Source organism: Anolis sagrei, chromosome 1 (assembly GCF_037176765.1).
Source record: "Anolis sagrei isolate rAnoSag1 chromosome 1, rAnoSag1.mat, whole genome shotgun sequence".
In the NCBI taxonomy this organism is placed as follows: Eukaryota; Metazoa; Chordata; class Lepidosauria; order Squamata; family Dactyloidae; genus Anolis; species Anolis sagrei.
The window spans coordinates 90,328,614-90,342,861 of record NC_090021.1 but is presented as its reverse complement, the minus strand read 5'-3'; the positions used below and the strand labels follow the sequence as shown (position 1 = coordinate 90,342,861).

General features: G+C 39.0%; 1 protein-coding gene across 1 annotated transcript in view; it reads left to right on the top strand.

Annotated features, from left to right (window-relative positions):
• Window positions 1–14,248, top strand: part of NT5DC1 (5'-nucleotidase domain containing 1) — a 112,927-nt gene that overhangs the window by 36,659 nt on the left and 62,020 nt on the right. The window lies entirely within an intron of this gene.

Sequence of the window (14,248 nt, the reverse complement as noted above, 5' to 3'; positions counted from 1 at the left end):
CCTCCAAACCAAGAAAATGCTAATTATGGTGGAAAGTTTTCTTGGCAAGATACTTTGTGTCAGGTGGGACTTTTGTTATTTTAGGTGTCCTTCTTAATTCATGTATATACTTTCATTATACTGGAACTAAGACAGGTTAATTGGTCATGAAAATAGACAAATGTAACATTTATTTATTTGTTATTTACTTCATTTCTATTTCGCCTTTCTTGACCCCGAAGGGGACCCAAGGCGGCTTACAAATCTGGCAAAAATTCAGTGCCACACAGGTAAACAAGAAAACACATCTTATCAAAATATAAAACAATCTAAACATATGAGCAATTTTTAATCAATCAGATTAAAAACCATATGAAATGCCAAGTCATGATCTCATATCCATAATCGTTTTCCAAAATCCATAGTCCATTATTCAAGCTGTATGCTTTACCTTATTATTTTGATAGGTAACTGTATTAAGTAATAGCTGATACGCCTTTACCTGTACAGTAAGTGCAAAATGCATGTTCTTCACATGTCTATATTTTTCTGTACTAATTAAGGAAATGCTTCCCATTTTTGTGAATTCTTTCTCTGATTCCCAAAACACATGTTATGATTTGTATTGTTTCTCTTTCTCATTTTTCTTTTTTAAATATATTTTAATAAATTAGGGATTTTTGCATTGTTAACTAAAACTGAAGATTTGGCATAGTGTTAGTACAAATGTAAAAAAAATTATTTGATGTACAGTCATGTGCAGGTCTCCCTATCAAGCAGGATGCAGACTAATATTCCTTTGTTTCTAGGAAATAACGTTCATTAGCCATGTGCCTAGGGAGGCAGGAGCTATAGGACGCTTGGGGAAAGTTGTTGAACAAGCCCATGTTTCTTCTTCAATAGAGCCATTTCTATCTTCTACTGTTAAAAGCCATTTTTAGGAATTTATTCCATGTCCTTTGATATCTTTGCCTTCATGTGTCTACTCTTATCAATGTTTAGTTGCAAAACTATTTTGTGTGTTGAACCTTCTTCATCATGGTTGTATGAGAGAATGCAGTATGTGCAACAATACCTCGCAATGTTAAGTCAGTATCTCAATAATAACTGAACTCTGTTGCTTCATGGAATTACTGTGGTGGATGTATTATCTCATTTTAAAAATAATTACATTTATTTGATGGTACAAATTTTTTATTGTAAATGTGCACGAAGTATTTGACATGTACATTAACGTGCCTATTTGACAAAGGATGCATCTATTATTATTATTATTATTATTATTATTATTATTATTATTATTCCACTTTCCTCTCCTAAAGGATACTCACAGTGGCATCTACACTGTAAAATTCATGCAGGTTGGCACCAGTGTAACTGGCATGGCTCAATGCTGTGGAATCCTGGGAGGTATAGTTTTACAAGGTATTTAGCCTTTTCTGCAAAAAGTGCTAGTGCCTAGGATTTGATTGAATTGAGTCATGGCAGTTGAAGTGGTATCAACTGGCATTAATTTTATGGTGTAGATGCACTCCTAATTTCTGGGCTTGGATAAATTATAATCATAGCATTTCTTCTTTCAGTGTGCACACAAATCTGTGGTATTTAACTTCAAGTCGTTGTGGATGGTTGTGTATACATTAGTTGTCTGATTATGAGCAGCTTGACACCTTTTGTAACAAAGATTTAGGCTCCTTCACACTGCCCTATATCCCAGGATCCGATCCCAGAGTATCTTCTTATTCCAGAATACCTGGCAGTGTAGATCCATATAATCCAGTTTAAAGCAGATAATCTGGCATCAGATCCTGATATATAGGGCAGTGTGGAAGGGGCCTTAGTTCCCCTTAAAGTATTAAGATTGTTCTTGTCTGTAACACCAGAGATGCAAATATATCAGTTTTATTGAGGGCAGTCTAATATGTATATGGTAAGAGGCACATGATATCCTCAACTTGCACTGTTTCTTAGGGCAACTAGCATGCATACATGGGGTATGATATCTCTGTAGACTCCAGTTGGGATCTCAACAAAAGATCCCCATTACTGATCACAATAATTGAGAGTTCTTACATTGGGGTCTATGCACACATTAATCTCAAGTGCAAATATATCTGGTCGATGCCTGTTACGTGTTTCAGAGGGTCAAGTCTTGTTCCAAAAATCACTGCCTATCATTAACAATCACTAATTAACTATTAATGACAATCATTAATACATTAGTTGGTCTTGGTGTAACTGAGCTATAGCATAACATTTGTAGCTTGATCACAGCAAGGACAACAAAGTGTATTACATCCTGTAATGTGCTTCCCAGTAATTGGGTACTTTCAGATACTTTAGAGAATGTTGCTTCCTCATCAGGGCTGAAGGAAGATTCTTTTTTTATAAATGAAGGGGGGGGGGGGAGAGATCCCATTTTATTCTTTGCCTCAGACAACAAAATTAGTCTATGGCTGTATAGCCAAGTTATTGTCACCTACTTCCCAGAAGCGGAAGGGTTTGGCACTAAATCAAATAGACAATGTACTAGTATTGTAATTCTGGATATTTTGGGGTATTTATTTATTTGTTTGTTTGGTTGGTTTATGAAATTTCTGTGCCGCTTTTCTTCAAGCAGACCCAAAGCGGCTTATATCAACATCACAACATAAACCAACTAAAAACAAATACTAAATTTCTGAGCATGCTCCATAACATAATTCATGCTATAAACAATAAAGTTGAAATCAGTTAAAATTCCCTATACAACCGTAAAGTGCTAGGATTCGAATAAAGGCTATTTCAAATAGGAAGGTCTTCACCCTTTTTCTAAATGACATTGGAGTTGGAGCTGATCTGACTTCTTCCAGCAGTGTGCTCCAAAGCTGTGTGGTTGCCCCTGAAAAAAATTCTTCTCTACTGGATTTTAGATGCAAGTTGGCTCTAGATTGTGTTGAAATGAGTGTCTCCTTGCTGGACCTTAAAGGTCTTCCCTGTCTGTATCATTCGACATGGTGTCTCTAGTAACCTGAACCGAAGCCATGCAGGGCTTTATAAGTTAAAACCAGCACCTTGAATTGGGCCTGGAAAAAAATGTAAACCTGTGGAGCTGTTTCAGCAGAGGGGTGATGTGCTGCCTGGAATCGACTCCGGTGATTAATCTGGCTGCTGTTCTCTGAACCAGTTGAAGTTTCCTGGCACTTTTCAAGGGTGGTTCCACATAGAGTCCAGATGGGATATAACCAGTGTATTAACCACCGTGGCTAAGTCAGATTTCTCCAGGAATGGGCGCAGCTGGCGCACAAGTTTTAATTCTGCAGAGGCTATCCTGGTCACTGCTGCCACCTGAGCTTCCAGGTTTAAGGTGGAATCTAGAATCACTCCTAAACTGTGAACTTGGGATTTCAGGGGGAGTGTAACCCCACCGAACTCAAGTTGTAACCCTATTCCCGGTTCGCTCTTACATGAGGCCAGCGTACCTCTATCTTATCTGGATTGAATTTCAGTTTGTTTACCCTCATCCGGTCCATTACCGACCTGAAGCAATGGTTCAGGTGCAGGACTGCTTCCTTGGAAATAAGTAATAGAATTGGGCATCAGATAGTACTGAACTCCAAAACTCCGGATGATCTCTCCCAGCAGATTTATGTAGATGTTAAATGATATCGGGGATAAAGATAAGCCCCGTGGGACCCCACAATCCAAAAGCCATGGGGCCAAGCAGAACTCCCCCAACATCACCTTGTGGATGCGGCCCAAAAGGATGACCAGAACCACTGCAACATAGTGCCTCCTAGTACCATCTCCATTAGTTTCTCCAGAAGGATATCATGGTTAATGGTATCGAAAGCCGCTGGGAAATCTAGGAGGATAAGCAGAGTCACACTCCCTGTCCAGCCCTCCCCATAGATCAATGATTCCCAAACTTTGGGCTTCCAGTTCTTTTGGACTTCATTCAGCTCCCACAGTTCCTAACAGCTGGTAAGCTGGCTGAGATTTCTGGGAGTTGATGTCCAAAACACCTGGCCCAAAGGTTGGGAACCACTGCCATAGATCATCCACCAAGGCAACCAAAGCAGTTTCTGTCTCATGACCTGGCCTGAAGCTGGATTGAAATGGATTTTTAGTCAGTAGTTTCCGAAATATTTCTTGCAGCAAAAAAATAAATAAAATAAAATCAATGAACTCTGTGTGGTCAAACATATGTTTGGCTAACAAGAAAATACACAAAACAGTTACGCCTTACCTTGGAATGGATCTTGGTGTCTATTGTAGGCTTGCATACGAATTGTGAGGTTTTTTGTATACCTTCACTGCTATTTGTAGTCATTGCTTGCTCTAAAAATGCACCTGTTTTTCTTGTTTGACTATCTGACCAAAAGCACATGCATATTTGAATATCTGACCAAAATCAAATATTTTAAAATAAATCTGTACCTTATTGGAGCCAGAGTTAGTAACAGGGGCGTGGCTCTACTGTTAGGTCCTCCTTCAATTTATAACTGTGACTCTGTTGTCAAGGCTAGCATTAAACTAGGCAGGGCTTTGAGGAGCAAGCACTTGTAGGCATATAAATAAGTCTTTGAGTAGAGGGGGATTCGCAATAATAAATGCAGTCCAGTCTATAATCTTCACAAAGTCAGTAAATAAAGAACAAATAGCTTCATCTGACTGATATAAATATGTAGAACTCTGTATTAGAGGACATCATAAATGCATTTTAGTGTTATAATACTATCTACTTGGAGGAAGATATATATTTAATCATAGATATGGTACTCACTTTACCAGTCAACAAGGATTAGAAAACATAAAACATGGAGCCCAAAGTGGGGACTTTCCTGTAGTGCAGTGGGCCACAAGACCTAAATTAATGGCCGTGTATCTAGATTATTAAATATAGTTTTCTGTGGGCTAGCAGATAGCAACTACTAGATGGCATATGTTTTTTGTCAGAAACTAGAGCTGATGTGGTTAATCCAATGCAATTTTCTGAATCAGCACCCCATATAACTAAACCAAATCTAAAGTTGGCCAGAAACGGATTCGTAACTCTATTGGTACTAATGTTGGAGTGTGGTCCCTGGTCAAAGTGATCTCTGGTCAAATGATCTCTGGTCAAAGTGGTCCCTGGTCAAAAAAAGGTTGGGAGCCACTGCTGTAGTTGTATCATTCTTCTAGAACGGTGCAGGCAGATTACAGCCATTGGATGATGTTGTCCCTCATGACTGCCAATGCCTTCTGGCTCTAAAGGGATTGTATATAAAATAAATAAAAAATCTGGGGTCTAAATGTTGCCCACCCTTCTCATAGGGGAAACTAGAGCTGAGTTCCTCTTTGAAGCTGGAAAAGCCATCCAGTCATGTGAAGCCTAGTCAATATGTTATATAAGGAGATAGTGGGTTCCAAACCTACACAACATTGGCTATAAATCACCAAAAGGATTCTGATCTTTAACTGAACAGCATGCATAGGCTCATTGCCCAAGAGAGATCGTTTTCCTACCTGTCTCACTTAAAATTAAAAAGTGAATAACGTAGTCTGTCAATATACTTTGTGCATGTGTACATATATAAAAATAAAATATAAATATTTTTCCCGCAGACACTACTGTTTGCAAAGTTGTTCATGGTTAAAATTGCTAGAAAGCTTTTAAAAATAACGATTACTCCAAGTTTAAGCAGCAGAAATTGGCAGGTTACATGAATTTATTGGCATTATTATATGAAATACTTGTGGGTACACACAGAGATACATTTTTGTGTCACCTTTTTTTAAAAAAAGAAAACTCCCAGCCTACCGGACCATGTAATTTACTGTCCATTTAGAATTAGTAATCATGAAGAAAATTAATAGACATCTTATTTAAAAATAAAAATATTTTTGAAAAGAATTCTTGCACCCTTTTTGCCAGGCTTGTACTGGACAATGATTCAGTATGTAAAGTATAGCCCAATTTGCCTCTTCTGAAAAATTCATGAAACTAAAACTTGAGTTAAATGGTCTGGATGAGGATAGTATTGCTATTAAATGCTTTCTATTGACTTAACCATGTTGTATTGAGACAGCAGGATAACTCGACATTGTTACGGTAGGATAATTTAAGCTGGACCATGAAAAAAGCTGACAGGAAGATAGTGGAGGATAGTTCTGCTGATACCATTGATTATAAAGACATACATGAATGGGTCCTAGAGCAAACCAGGGCTGATCTCTCCCTAGAAGCCAAGATTACTAAATTATGGCAGTTATACTTTGACCATACCATGATGGGACATGACTACTAGAAAATACAGTATTGCATACTAAAATGGAAGGCTGTAAGAAATGAGGAAAACAACATTACTGATGGATTGATTCAATCAAGGAAGCCACGTTTATAAGTTGTAAGGCCTGAGCAGGGTGGTTCAGGACTTGGAGGTCTTCTATGGCTGCCATACGTTGAACTCTATGTGATGGCAAATAACAAGTTTTACATCTCTGAAATTTGTTGATACTAAGAAGGAAAATGATAAAGGAATTGAGCAACTTGGTGGGAAGTAAAAGAGGCAACAGCTTTAATCTAGATCAGGTATCTTCAAACTCTGGCCCTACAGCTTTTTGGGTCTCCAACTCCAGAATTATTGACCAAAGAAGCTGGCTAGGACTTCTGGGGGGTTGGAGACCCAAACAGATGGAGGCCCACAGTTTGAGAATACCTTATCTAGACCATGAGCTTTTCAAGAATAGATTAAGCATTTCATGCCAGCACAGGCTTACTCTGTGAAAATAAGTGCTGCAACTGCATACACACATCTACAAGAAATCTGAAAACTTCACACACCAATATCCCCTTCCTCTTGTGCCCAATTTATAATATTTTTCTGCCTGAAGCAAAAAACAAAATCCCACCCTTCACTCCATAGAATCCCTTAACGAAGCTGGCTATACTGGCTGTTGAATGTTATTTTAATTGAATGCAATAGGTTATCTTAGGGGGCATAGGGCTGGCTGTGTGGTGAACAATTTCCCATCAATAGCTTCCTACTACTACTTGTCTTCTAGAATGTGCTGCCTGAGCCTTATTATGCCTAATAGTATGGGCAGTTCTGCTAAATGCATTGAGGAATAGGATTTTTACTTATTTTGCAGCAAATCATGATTTAGCAAGTGGGTATAACTATACTGGAGAAAGGGAATCAATATCATATACTAAGATGCATGGCATGGGTCTATGTAATTTTCCCTCATGTCTGTGGAACTGTTAGCACACAACTGGACCAATAGATCTAAAGCCATGCTAATTATACTTAAACGAGTAGCTGTGAAGGCAGTGGTTTCTATATGGCTTTAACACACTTCTCCCATTTAACATCCCCATGTCTTTGAAAGTTTTGTAATAGACAGAAATGTAGAAGAGCTAATGATATGAAGAGCTCTACATGTTACTTTCTGTGTGTCACACAACTTTTGGATACATTATGAGCCTATTAACGCTACCAAAACTTCTGATAACTGTTTAAGTGAATGCTACGTCTTGGTTGTTATGCTAGTTAATAGATCCTTGTTCCATAGCCTGGATGTCTTTATGACAGGATGCTTCACATGGAAAGTGCTCAGTGGGCACCAACAGACACTGGCAACCACATAAATGTCAGAGAAGCATGGCTGAATGGAATTACAAATATTTGGGGGTTAGACTGAGTCACACAGTTACCAAAAATGAGGCCAATGGTATGTATGCCTGTCATTGCTCTGCCAGGAAATATTCATAGCCAAAATCTCCTAAGACTCTATAGCCAGTAAGTGAATCATGGATCTCTTATTACATTAGAAGCTTATGTTGCAAAGAACTGTGCCCCCAAAACTTAGCCTTTTAAAATATTAGTATGACAGACAACTACTGATCTATGTATGATGTGAGGAATCTAAAGTAAGGATGTCGGTCATGGGCTACATCCCTCAAAACTATAAAGACTTAATCATGAGGCCACTATAGCCAGGAGTTAAGATGCAGGGCTCCTGCAAAAGTGGAGAAACTCTAGCTATCTCTAGTTGTGTTGTGCAGTTCTGGTAAACTGTGATCTGTTTCGATGTCCCAGATTTCGGTGGGGATACCGATCCATTTTTCACGAACCTCCCGAATTTGGGAAGACAGAAATCTATTTCGATCTAGGAAGCCAAAAGATTCATTTTCAATCTGGCCCATTGACTGCAATGTGTGTGTGTGGGGGGGGGGGGGGGTTCCAGGCTCCCATCATTTTAGACATCATTTGTCCTTATATCCTTCATTAAGACCTGGATTAAAAGCATCAGTGTTTATTCATTTATTTATTTACTATATTTCTATACTGCCATTTCAGCCCGGGGCAACTCATGGTGGCTTGCAGAACGGCACAATTCGATGCCCATATCAATAGCTAAAACATTTAAACATAGATAAAAATTGGCAGCCAGTGGAGCTGGTGCAACAGAGGAATTGTATGCTCCCTGAACGCCGTTCCAGTTAGCAACCTGGCTGCCCCCCCCCCCCCCTGGACCATTTGAAGCTTCCAAACAGTCTTCAAAGGCAACCCCACTTAGAGACCATTGCAGTAGTCTATACGGAATGTAACCAGTGTGGACTACCGTGGCCAAGTCAGACTTCCCAAAAGGGATTCTCTGACTTCTGTCTTTAGAGGAGACCTTAGTTTGAGGAAAGGGGATAAGAAACCTCACTTCCTGGGAAACTTTCCCATCTGTCTTTAGAGGAGACCTGGTTGAAAATGAGGGCTCAAGGAACAGGAGGACCCCAATGTTCCACTGAGAGCAAAGTTGGGATGCCAGGTGGCCAACGCTTTCACCCGTGAAATGGAGACTCAAGTAATGAGGGACATGGGATGGGTTTCCCATCCTCCCCTAACAGGCACCACTAGAATCGCCATGATTTGTGGTGATTCTGGCATCACATTTGATGAGGTTATAAGTAGGATTTAGCCTTACACTGAAGTATTGCCTTGGCAGTTTCTAGATCTTCTAACTTTTTTTTAAAAAAAAGTTCACATCTTTCAAATTATCAATACATGAAATTGTTGGTTTTCACTTGGAATCTTTCCTTCCCTCAATGCATTCTCCTATAAATGGGTGGCTTGTATATTTTGGCTGTAGATGCACGATAACTAGAGTAGTCATTTAAGGTGACTCTTGACCAAAGTACTTTATTTAGTACAAGAATATTTTTATTTTCTCTAGGCAACTCCCAAGAACATACCTATGTTTACATTATTTACCTATAATCAATTGTGATGCCTGTGGCTTTAGCTGAATTAATGTACATATTATAATTTTACAAAAATGTAATGCAATGACCTGAGTTTACAAAGTTCTCTAAATATGTAAAGAATTGCCTTGTTAAAATACATTTATTTAGGTTTGAGTCAGTTGAAGGTGGGTATGTATACATGTGGATAGTCTGAGTTCTTCAACATGTCAGTTTTTCTTGTGTTGTAATCTGAAATAGAAAGTTCAGGTTCAATATCGCTGATCCAAAATGCTTGGGATCGGAAGCATTTTAGATGCAGATTTTTTGGGGGATTTTGGAAATATATACATATTTTCATAATACTTTATACACATAACCTGGCGGTAATTTCATATACAATACGTTTAATAATTTTGTATATGAAACAAAGTTCATATACACTGAATCATCAGAAAACCAAGGTATCACTCATTATCTCTGCCATCCATGTGGACAATTTTAGATTTTGGAGAATTTTGGATTTAAGAATTCTACATAAAGGATGTTTTTCTGAATACTTGCTTCAAGTACCTAATACATTACTTCAGGTTTTCCAAGATTATGTCAGTGGCATCAGTTATTTCTCACATCCATCATTAGTTTTCTCCCTCTGAATAATTACTCATGTTGACAAAGAAAAGGCAACTGAATGGGCACCATCAACAAATAGAGGTGTCAGTGGGATCACGGTTCTTGGGAATCATAGGGTGCATCTACACTGTAATATTAATGCCGTTTGACACCACTTTAACTGCCATGGCAAAATTAGAATAATGGAAGTTGTAATTATACAAGGTATTGAGCCTTCTCTACCAAATAGTATGGGAGCCTTGCCAGACTACAATTCCTATAATTCCACAGGTTTGAGTCATGGCGGTTAAAGTGATACCAGACTGCATTAATTCTGCAGTGTAGATGCATCCACAGCAAGTCCCTTCCTTCCAGTGAGTTTTAGCAAACTTGTGACAATAGTCCTGCCAGGTGTCTAACTTGAAAATTGTTCCATTGTATTTAAACATACAGCAATCTTTCAATTGTGTTTCAATATTTTAACTAATTAGGAATACATAAAATGAAAATAATAAAATAAATTTTGGAAGGCATCACCCCAGAAGCCTTTGTGGGCTTGGGTGTGATATATAAATACAATAAATACATAAATGCATTCATATATACACAAATACAGAATCCTAATACTAGCAATTGGAAGGCAAAAAATTCTTCTTCTCTTAACTGGATTTTCCTATTAAAAAATCATGGAAGAAATAGTGGGGTGAAAACCAGGGAATGTTAGAAGCAGTAATATAGTGAATTGTCAGACTTAAACTCCCTAAAATTTGGTGGATGAGGCAAGGTGGTACTATGATAAAAGACTCATCTGGAATTGTTCCTAACCTAATTTCTTAGCTTTATTGTTGTTTCTGTAATTTTTTAAAAAAACACCATGTTTTAGAGGACAATTTTGGTGCTGCTAAAGAAAATCAGCACTTCACTAGTTTTATTCATTTTCTGCTTTCCTAGCTCTGGAGTCCTGCTTTCCCTTAGTCATTGTGCTCTGAATGCATCTTGAATTAGAACTGTAGGAGAGGTAGAAGCAATTATGTATCCTCAGGGGTAAAAAAAAAATATTTAAGATATTATCCCCCAAGTCATGTAATTAGAGGAATCTTCCACAGCAGCTTAGGGGCTATTTTGCAGGTAGCAAAGTTCATGAATACAGACATTGATTTTTCAACCAACTGGTCCTGGGCAAACATCTGATTCATGTAGAGCTCCCCATGTGTAAACAGGTGCTCAAATAAAAAATATTTTGGGTCTCTTCTTTTGTATTAGAACAAATAAGTGTCTGAGCATATTTTTAAAGGATGTTGTTAAAATTATGTTTAAGAACTAGTCTGTGTTGCATCTTCTCTGTTCCCCTATTCTTCGTGCACAAGAAGACATTTTAGACATTTTAAAAATCCTATATTTTAAAAAGATGTCAATATACACTTTTCACATCAGGAAATGAACAATGTCAATTGCCTGAATCAAGGATGTGTAATGTATCAATGGCAGATGCAACTTCTAGTCATTGTTACGGCTTCTTCTCATGGCCCTCAGCATTTCGGTTGATTCTGCATTGGTGAAGAAAGCCACATTAATATCTTTAAGTCAGCCCCATCTCCATTAAAACATAGTGCAGAGAGTGCAAAGAGCTTTTATGCTGAAGCAATTGTACTCTTTAAGGCCATGTTTACATGAGCCAAATAAAACAGGCCACCTTGCAACCCCAGCATGATTTCTGTTGTTCAGTGGGTTAAAGCACTGAGCTGCTGAGCTTGTTGACCAAAAGGTCACAGGTTCGATTCCGGAGAGCAGTGTGAGCTTCTGCTGTCAGCTCCAGCTTCTGCCAACCTAGCAGTTCAAAAACATGCAAATGTGAGTAGATCAATAGGTACCGTTCCAGCGGGAAGGTAACAGTGTTCCATGCGGTCATGCCAGCCACATGACCTTGGAGGTGTCTACGGACAATGACAATGTCTTTGGCTTAAAAATGGAGATGAGCACCACACCCCAGACTCAGACACGACTGGACTTAATGTCAAGGGGAAACCTTTACCTTTACCTATGTAACACCATAATTCAAACTGCATGGTATAGCAGTATAGATCCAGCCATAGGTTCTAATTTTGCCATTGTTACATTTGGGCCATGTTCTTCCTGGTTTCATCTATTTAATGTGAACATTTTCTTTCTAACTTTTAAAAATCAGAAATGATCAGATGTAACTCATAAGGTCATAATGCAATGGTATGCATCAGAACACAAAGTAATGTAAATTAATGATCATAAAATCATAATATCCATGTAATGGCACTTATTGGACTATCACAAGGAATACTAACAGGAGTGGTACAGTTGCTGAATTACTATAGTAAAAATTGCCTACAATGGCGCCAAGATTTCTTATACAAATTAGAAAGACCAGTTAGAAACTTGCTGTCAGTGGGAAATAATTAAATATTTTGACTGGGTTATTCCTTTGCATATAGCAGGGCCCATGGTATATGTGTCCAGTTTAAAGGGTTCATCATAGCATTGATCAGGCCCAGGGAAAATCCCTGCCAGGGACTTTATGAGCCACTGCCAGACTGGAACGGGTGGGACAGTCTCATACAAGCAGCCTCAGTTCCAGTATCAGTGGTCAATGACTTCCACTGGGAGAAAGCAGACAAGGTCTGATTTTGGATACATGTGAGAAATTTGCTTCAGAAACTGAAATGAGGTATCATTTGAGATGAGACCCAGTGTGGTTTGAGTTTTGCATTGCGGCTCTGGGAGACCAACATTTAATTGTCACTTGGCCATGGAAAAACATGGAGTGACCTTGGGCAAACCCCACTATTTCAGTTTCAAAGGAAGGCAATGACTGACCCTATGGTAGATTCAGTCTGGGCTCACCATAGGTCAGAAATGGCTTGAAGGCATACAACACCAATTCCCTCAGACATGCTCCTATCGGTTTCCTCATTTTGCATGAATGGCTGCCTGTAATAGACCAAGAGATGCATTGCACAAGAAAAATAATAGATGGTGTCTATTCTATTAATCTATTAATCACTGGTGTGACCTGTAGTAAGGGGACAAAGGGATGAAAATCCACCCCCAGCTGAATTTGTAGTTCTCCATATCTGCTGTAACCCCTGGTACTTGGTAATGAGTTACATAATACAGGCAGTACTCGAGTTACAGACATTTGACTTGCAAATGACCTCACAACCTCTGAGGATGCCTGCCACAGACGCAGGCGAAACGTCAGGAGAGAATGCTTCTAGAACATGGCCATACCGCCCGAAAAACCTCCAACAACCCAGGGATTCTGACCATGAAAGCCTGAGACAATAAAATGACTCATAGTCAAAGGCCACAGTTCGAATCCAGGGAGCTTCTGCTGTCAGCCCCAGCTTCTGCCAACCTAGCAGGTCAAACACATGCAAATGTGAGTAGATCAATAGGTACCGCTTCCGACGAGAAGGTAACAGTGCTCCATGCAGTCATATCGGCTACATGACCTTGGAGGTGTCTATGGACAACATCTGCTCTTCGGCTTAGAAATGGAGATGAGCACCAACTCCCAGAGTCTGACATGACTGGACTTCATGTCAGGTGAAAACCTTTACCTTTACTATGCTACTGAAAGCTGGAGTTACACTTAAAAATGTACCTGTTCTGACTTACATACAAATTCAGCTTAAGAACAAACCTACAGAACCTATCTCGTTCATACCTTGGGAATTTCGAAATACTAATCACTAGCAATAATTTGTTTTAGGATTCGGAAGTCAAATAAAGTTACATTTCAGAAGTAATACATTGAATAAAAGTTACTTTTATTATGAGGAACTGTTTTTAGCTTCCAAATTAACATTTTTAAAATCATCTTGGTAGGTATAGGCAACCCCACGTAGAGTGCGTTACAGTAATCCATCCAAGATGTAACCAGGGCGTGGACCACTGTGACCAGATCAGGCTTTTTGAGGTCAGGCAGAGTTGGTGTGTCAGTTTTAATTTTAGTGTCTCACTTTCATCTCTTAAACGAGACTCAAAGTGATTATAGTAAAGGAGAAGCTTAGCATGGGTTGAGGACAGTTAGTCTTTATTCAATACAGCTCTTTTTGGACTAACACCCCCCCCCCCCCCCCGTCTGTTTTGCATTAGATGGGCTACAAACAATGGTTTGAAATGGTCCACTCTGTAGCTGTCTATTTCTTGCATCCTGGTTACCTTGTATTCATTTTTAGTACCTCTAACTTTCACCAGTTTCTCTCTCTTCCTCCTTTTCCTATGTTTATCCATCCAAAGTGGAAAGGGCATGACAAATGTGTTAGAGCCAAAACCTGTTTGCTTCTCAGCTGATAGAGCCAGAAGCTGGCTTCCTGACCTCACCACAGTGGTTGCCCTACATTCAGTCAGCTGCCTAAAAGAGAAGCAGCCAAAACACCAGTATAGTACCGTACTCTGTTTACCCAATGTATTAAGTACAAA